Source organism: Oryza sativa, chromosome 2 (genome assembly GCF_034140825.1).
Source record: "Oryza sativa Japonica Group chromosome 2, ASM3414082v1".
NCBI classification, from domain to species: Eukaryota; Viridiplantae; Streptophyta; class Magnoliopsida; order Poales; family Poaceae; genus Oryza; species Oryza sativa.
The window spans coordinates 10936942-10944717 of NC_089036.1; the positions used below are offsets into that span (position 1 = coordinate 10936942).

The 7776-nt window shown below is 38.0% G+C and overlaps 1 pseudogene; it reads right to left on the reverse strand.

Moving 5' to 3' along the window:
- Positions 1-435: 435 nt before the first annotated feature.
- On the reverse strand, positions 436-6754 carry LOC9272039 (ABC transporter C family member 3-like; annotated as a pseudogene).
- Between the last annotated feature and the right edge of the window lie 1022 nt (positions 6755-7776).

Genomic DNA, 7776 nt, shown 5'->3' on the forward strand with positions numbered 1-7776 from the left:
GTTCATTAGCCCAGTTAATTTATTTTCAACAGCAGACTTTTGTATGTTGGTAGCTTGTTAGGATCGTTCAAAAACATGTGACCTCACAATTTTAGATTTCCATAGCAAAGCACGGGTACTTGACTAGTCTTATAAAAAAAATTGATGCGTCTATGAATCTTATATAACCTATATTAGTAGCATTCTTGTCTATGGTGAACTTCTGGATATAGATGCAAGCGGGGCGGGCAAGCGGCCTTTTTTGTCCCGCTTATCCCACTTTTAGTTTTTTTGTTTTTCTGAATTGTGTACAATTATGCGAAAAATAGACTAGCAAGTGGGTTTTTATATGGGTAGCGGAACTACCCACTTGCATCCGTACTTCTGGAGTAATGCTTTCTCAAACATAAACATCTCTGCAAACACATCATCGGCTATGCATCCAGGGATTTCCGAACAACATTGCAATTTCTTAGTTCCATTGCACATTCCGAATACACAACTGATCATGTTGCAACAGGTTACCAAGAAAGTATATTTAAATTCAAGCCGAAAATTTAGTCTCGGTGATAGACTTGGCCCCTCTTTCATCTACTAATCATGGTTTAATACTCTGATCCCTTGGTGTATTCTGATACAAGTTTCGAAAATAACGATAAATTGTCTTCCAGAAGTTTTGCTGGCGAGTCAGCCTCTGCGATTTTACCTGTTTACAATAACATGGAATTAGAACGGGAGAACCAAGCTATTAACTGTTGGCTACTAAGTAAACCTTAGGCACATAACTAACCATTGTCCATAAGAATGACCTTCTCACTATCAAGAACTGATGTGATCCGATGTGCTATGGTAATCACCGTGCATTCGGAGAATTGTTGCTTCAGGGTTTTCTGAATCAAATTGTCAGTTATTGGATCCACTGAAGAAGTTGCTTCATCCAAAACCAAGATCTTTCGCTTCTTTAGAACCACCCTTCCCAAACAAACAAGCTGACGCTGACCTGCACTCCAGTTGCTGCCATTTTCTGTAACTGCATTTCATATTAAAGTATAAGTTATGAGTTTGACATCGTGGAGCAATGCATTATAGCTTTCTGATATAGATATGAAACCTGTAGAGTCAAGCTTGAGATCACTCTTTCTAACTTCATCACCAAGATGACAAGAGTCCAATGCCTGGATAACATATATACACAAGTGAACTCTTTTGCCCATCGAATAGCAGATATGAGTTATGCATATTTTTTTTTAAAAAAAACATAGGTGCACATACGAAGCATTACAAATTATACTACCTCCATTACTAAATAAGTATATTTCTAACACTCAAGTTTTGTCCCCAAAATAAGTATGCTTCTAAAGCTAACTACCCTCTCTCTTCAATCCATCCCTCATTTAATTTGGGGTATGAATGTCATGTATTTTCTATAGTAATTTGTCTTCCATATGTTATTTAGGGATGGAGGTACTAGTAAATTTAAAATAAGAATTACCTCCCAGATTTGCTCATCGCTGTACTCCTCCAAAGGGTCAATGTTATTTCGTAGGGTCCCCTCAAACATCACAGGATCTTGAGGAATGATGCTCAATCTTGTCCGTAGATCATGTAGTCCAATGGTGCAAATGTCAAGGCCATCTATCAACACTTGCCCAATACATGGGTCGACGATGCGGAATAGTGCTTGAATCAAGGTTGACTTGCCATTGCCAGTTCTTCCGACGATACCGGTCCTCAATCCTCTGGGTAAAGTGCAAGTTAGGCCTTTCAAAACAAAAGGCAACTGTGTCGCATACCTTACCTACATCACATACAAAGCACTTTAGAGGAAAAAAACAGTTCACCAGAAAATTATGCATTAGGTGTTGTATGTTTTCCATGTTAAGAAAGAAAATATAGTTTTGGGAGGGTATTTCTACAGCGGTATGTTGAAGTCATACAAAATAGTATATTATGAAAGAGGATTGCAACTCTACACTACTAGAAAAAAGACCTGCATGCCAATTTTTATGGAATAACTTCATGAAGAAATAAATTACTCCCTCCGGGCTGATAATACTTGTCGTTTTAGACAAGGGTGAGGTATAGAATCTTTGATTATGAATCATTTTTAAAATATTTGTCTTTCAAATATGGTGATTACATGTATAGATTAGTCTTACAAAGTACTTTAATAAAATCATATATTTATTAACACTTTTATACATATTATAATGAAAAATAATGGTCAAAGTTGTTTTTTTGGAAACCGTGCTCTTGTCTAAAATGACAAGTATTATCAACCCTAAGGGAGTAATTTAATAACATATTGTTTTTCTCAGAGAATATTTCGAATAGAAAATTTGGGAGTTCTAATCAATAATTGATATAACTCCGACATTGTTAGAAGTGAACTTATATAACAACATAGAGTTCAAGAGACAAACATGGAGGTTGCGAAGCTCAATTTCACCATTTGTCGGCCACCGGCAGTTTGGTCTACTTTTTGATATTGTAAGGGGTGGTTCAGAAGGAATAGCCATGTATTGAAAAATTCTTTCAACGGATATCATTCTATTTTCCAAACTACAGAGCACTGCAATAGCCCACCCTTGTAACATATTCAGACTCAATCCATAAGTGACTGCAAGACCAGCTGTCTCTGTGAAGTAGTAAATATGAGAGTTAGCACGGATGTTAATACAATAATGAACTAATTTGATCTGACTAATCAAATTAAAGCCCACCGTACTTACTTGGGTCAATTAGAGCAGCTGGCAAGGTGACCAGAAGTATCAAGGCAAATGCGAAGATAAAGGATGAAAGAATGTCCAAGCGAAAGCACAACCATTCCATTGAAGCAGCATTATATAAACTTGGTCTAGATAAATTATCCATGAAATGACTGACGGCATTGATAAACTGTATTTCCTTGCCAAAGCATCTAATGATATTTGATCCAGCTACTGATTCAGCAAAATGCTGCATCACAGGAGCTCTGCAAACTCCAGTCAACCTCTGCAACTCTCTAGCACCATCTATGTAATATTGCTGAAGGGAAGGAATTGTGGTAATTAAAAACAAACACAAAATATGAGTCGTCTTGAAACCAATAATGTCATAGAAAATGCATAATTATAGTTTTGAAATATGGTAACAATTATTATTGTTCAATAGCATATTTTAAGACAAAATTTGATTGTTCAGAAGAACATCGGAAATGTACAAGGACACTCCTATATACACTAGGATCAACCTGAAAATTTGATTGGGAATATTTTTGCCAAGTAATGTATCACATCATATATTTACTTAATGATTTTATTTTGTATTATCTGTAATTGCTTTGCCATCCCTTTAAATTTTAAATTAAATCTGTGAAAAGAAAAACACTGATGTTCAATTTTCAGTTGAATCTGTGAAAAATTGTCAATATAGTCATGAATCAATGTATTTTTCCTTCTACATACTTAAAAATTATAAACTGGAACCACAATTGGTATCGAACATAAGATATATAATAAAAAGAATATCTGATACCACAGAGATGCTGCAATAATTGGGACAAAAATTACGAAGACTGGCCATGCTACCCGTGACATTAAAATAATTGTTCCAAGAAGTTCGATAGCAGGAAATAGAACATATCCCATCAGGTCAAAAATTCTGGTGTCCACTGTGCTTTGATCACTAGAAGCCTGCAATTTTGTTTCAACTTTCATGATTAATTGAATATGAATAAAAATTCTAATGGCATTCCAAGGAGATAACTTCAATTTTCTCATTAAAATAAAGATGGTGAAGGTAAATTACTTACTCTGTTCAAGATTCGACCGCTAGGAGTGGAGTCAAAGAAATACATTGAAGCTCGGAATATGCATCGATGCATCTTATCAAATAGCATCATTGCAGTCTTGCATCCAGCCATGACAAGAAGATGGGATCTTATGAAGATGAATAACGAGCTCACAAAAGCTAACACAACATATACAAGTACCATTTTCAAGCTATTGACCGGAGGATTCACATCTTTGGATATTGGAGCAGCACAAGCCATCCAAAAATTGCTTCCAATTTGAAGAACTTGAAAAATTATCTGAGCGAGCAAAATAAGCGGCACAAGTGCTCCACCATATACCATTGTAATATATTTCCAATAGACGGAAATCCCAACCCGCCCTTTCTCCCTCTCTTCTTCTTGTACCAACTGACCATTTTGAACAATCCCTTCTTCTGCTCCTTGATTATCATCCTTTTGCTTATCTGAAAAGCGTACTTCCACTGTCACCAGGAATAAGACTACTTTTGGGATTGCCACTTGAGTGTTCTAAACTTTCTAGAGTAGAAATGGCATCCTTATGGGAAAATACTAATTTTGTGAACTCTTCTCCAGAATTAAGTATTTTAGCGTAATTCCCAACTTGTATAATTTGTCCATCTTTCATGACCTAGAACAGGGAAATGAATTGACATGGTAAAACGATTGTTGCGAGTAGAATAAATAAGTAGATTTGATAGTTGTTGGAAGCTCACCATGATAGCATTGGCTGATGGCAAAAATTCGACATGGTGGGTAACATACACTACAGTTTTTGAAGCTAAGAGTCCAAGCAAGCACTCCTGAAAAATACAAGGTCGTGATGAATAACTTTCATACAGTAGATATACTCTTGAACCCTAAATATTGTTCAAGAACAAGCTACCTAAAAACTGTTTAGCTGAAACATACAAAAGATCTGATTAAGACATTAGGTTTATGTCCACACAATAAACTATGCAGTGAGATAAACTGCTATTACTGATTTTGGAAGTTGGGAAATGAAAAATCCAACAAAACCAACATGTTCTATTCAAACAGCACTAGCACTGACAACTGAAGGTTAAAAAAAACCCTAAATTGACTGGGAGAAAATGTCGTTGAAATCATATGATGTAAAAATATATTTTGTAGTATTAGAAGTCTCAAGTACCAACAATAAGTTATTAGTTTAAGCATTCAATGATGATTACACACATATAGAAAAAGGATTTAAAGATTTGTTCTGAAAAATACCTTGAACAAGTGCAACCCAGTATGAGCATCAACCGCACTGAAGGGATCATCAAACAGAAAGATATCTGCATCTTGATACAAAGCACGTGCAATTTGCATCCTTTGCTTTTGTCCGCCACTTAGGTTAATGCCTCTCTCTCCTATAATTGTCTGATCACCTAATGGTAATATTTCCATGTCCTTTTTAAGACAGCATGCTTCAAGGACCTTTTCATACCTTTCCCTATGCAGTTTTGTGTCAAAAAGTATGTTATGTTCAATTGTCCCACTCTGTATCCATGGCGATTGGCTAACATAGGCAATCCTACCACATGTTTGAACATCTCCTGATAACCTTGGTATCTCACCGAGTATGCATGACAACAAACTTGATTTTCCAGATCCAACAGTTCCACAGATAGCAACCCTCATTCCTTGTCGAATACGGAAGTTCAAGTTTCGGAGAGTAGGAACCTCAGAAGGTGTGTTCCAAGAGAACTGACCGTTCCTCACCTCAATCGATACATCAGTTGTACCTCTTAGAAGTTTAGTTACAACATCGCTCGATAGTTCCTCGAGGTGCATAAAAGAGCATATCCTGTCAAGTGATACTTTTGTCTGGATGATCACAGAGACTGTGTCTGGGATACTATTGATTGGTCCTTGTAGCTGCCTAAACGTTGCCAGAGCAGACAATACTTTCCCTGTTTCTAATGGAATGCCTAGAAGCAAACAACTTCCAAAGGTGACCATAGCAACAAAAGCAGGAGCTCCAAAGAAGACAGATATAAGCATAACTGAGGTGTATACATCTTTCTTTAGCCAATGCATCTCCTCCTTCCTCAACTCCATGATCTTCGACAAGACCATTTCCCATCCTTGAAGCTTGAGAATGCGCATGTTCCGCAGCATCTCAGACATAGCCCTCATTCTAGCATCCTTGGCATCCATCATTTTCTCTTGGTAATTTTGCTGGATCCTCCCTATAGGTAGATTTGCTAACATTGTCAAAACAGTGGCAGCAAGGGCTGCAAATGCTGCCAAACCAAGAGTGGAGTATAGGATCAGCATTGCTAGAATAATCTGCACAGGAAACAGCCAAAGCTCATGTATGGACCAATTGAAATCCGCGACACGCTCGGCGTCAAGGCTCACGGCATTGATGATCTCTCCACTTGAACTGCTTTCTCTGGACTGATTTGAGAGGGAGAGGCCCTTTTGGTAAATGACGGCGACAAGAGCTGAGCGTACCCGCACACCAAGTTGTTGCGATCTGAAGAGCAAATGCCTTGATGAGAGGCCTTCGATGAACTGCGCAACAACAAAACTCAACACCAAAATGTAGCCTTCTTTAGCGGACTGTGGACTTCGATTCAGGTAGTCAACAAAGTACTCAATCAGGTATGGACCAACATATGAAGAGACAGTACGGAGTAAGGCACAAACTGCAGTGAAGAGGATTAATTTCCAGGTTGTAAGAACAAGAGCTTTGACCAAGTTAATTGTTGTAACATCGGTGTACTTCCCTGAACCAGAAACTGAGACGAGCTTCGCCTCAAAGTTAGGGAGGATGCCTTGAACACTGTCATTATCATCCAAAGTTGGCACATCATCAAGATCTAGTGCTTTCCTCCTTCCAAGATCAAGTAACGGCCCCATCCAAGAAAAAGTGATAATACTAAAGAATCCAGCATCTGTGAAAGCTGATCTACTGCTTGTGGCCTTAGACGAGGAAGAAGCTGCACGGTCCAAAAGTGGCTGATCCATGAACTCCTGATCATAGAACAACAAACTTTAGAAAGTTACAACTGATTATTTATGACGAAGAAAAATATAAAAGTGTTAAAGTCAAAAAGATAATTTCAGTCTGTCCATGGACGTTAATAGGATTACAGAAAGAATAACTAATTTAAAGGAAACAAACATAACTGTGAGTGCTAAAGCCATATGTAACATGCATGAAAAACATCCGGATGAATCCGCACGATACCACGGAGTTCCATTGTCACCCATGGTAAAGATGACATCACAGATCTCCAAGAAAACAAAATCGAGACCTAGATTACATAAATTGCATATGTAATACGTATGTAATTTAATATGTGCTAAACTTCCTCGAAGTAAAAAAAAAAGATGTACCGAACTTTTTAATTTAGCAATGGAGATTTTTTTAAAAAAGTATCCGATCTCACCATTCTCAGCATTGAAGCATGGACTAAATATAAAAATAGCAAAATTAGTGCAAACAGACTGAAAATGAGAATATATGTTAGGCATTACTCCTTGCCTATCCTCAAAAAGAAAAAAATATATATATGAAACAAAATACTGCACGCATGGGGAATAGGATGGTGTCAGCCACAAATCAAAAACGATGCGAAATTTCTGTAAATTAATCAGAGACTGGCTATAGTTGGACAGATTCTGTTCATTCTTGGCTATTCCGTGGCAGAGAGGGAGAAGAGAAGTTGGCGATCTCGAGCCCACCGGCGAGCGTCGGCGTCGGCGTCGGCGGCGATCACGGAGAACCTATCACATAAATGCCGCGGTAAGGGTATCGAGCCTACCAGTAGGGGCTAGCGCGACGGTGCCAAACCGACCGAAGAGGAGCCATGAGCCGCCGCCGCCACAGCCTTTCTGGTGTCGGCGTAGTTTTTCTCAGTGATGTCCCTCTTTTTTTTTCTTTTTTTTTTGAGAAGACGTATCGATAGTTGGAAAGAAGACGCGACTCACTCACGTGATAAAGGGAGACGGAAATTACCTATGCTACACGTGCGGTATGTGGTTTT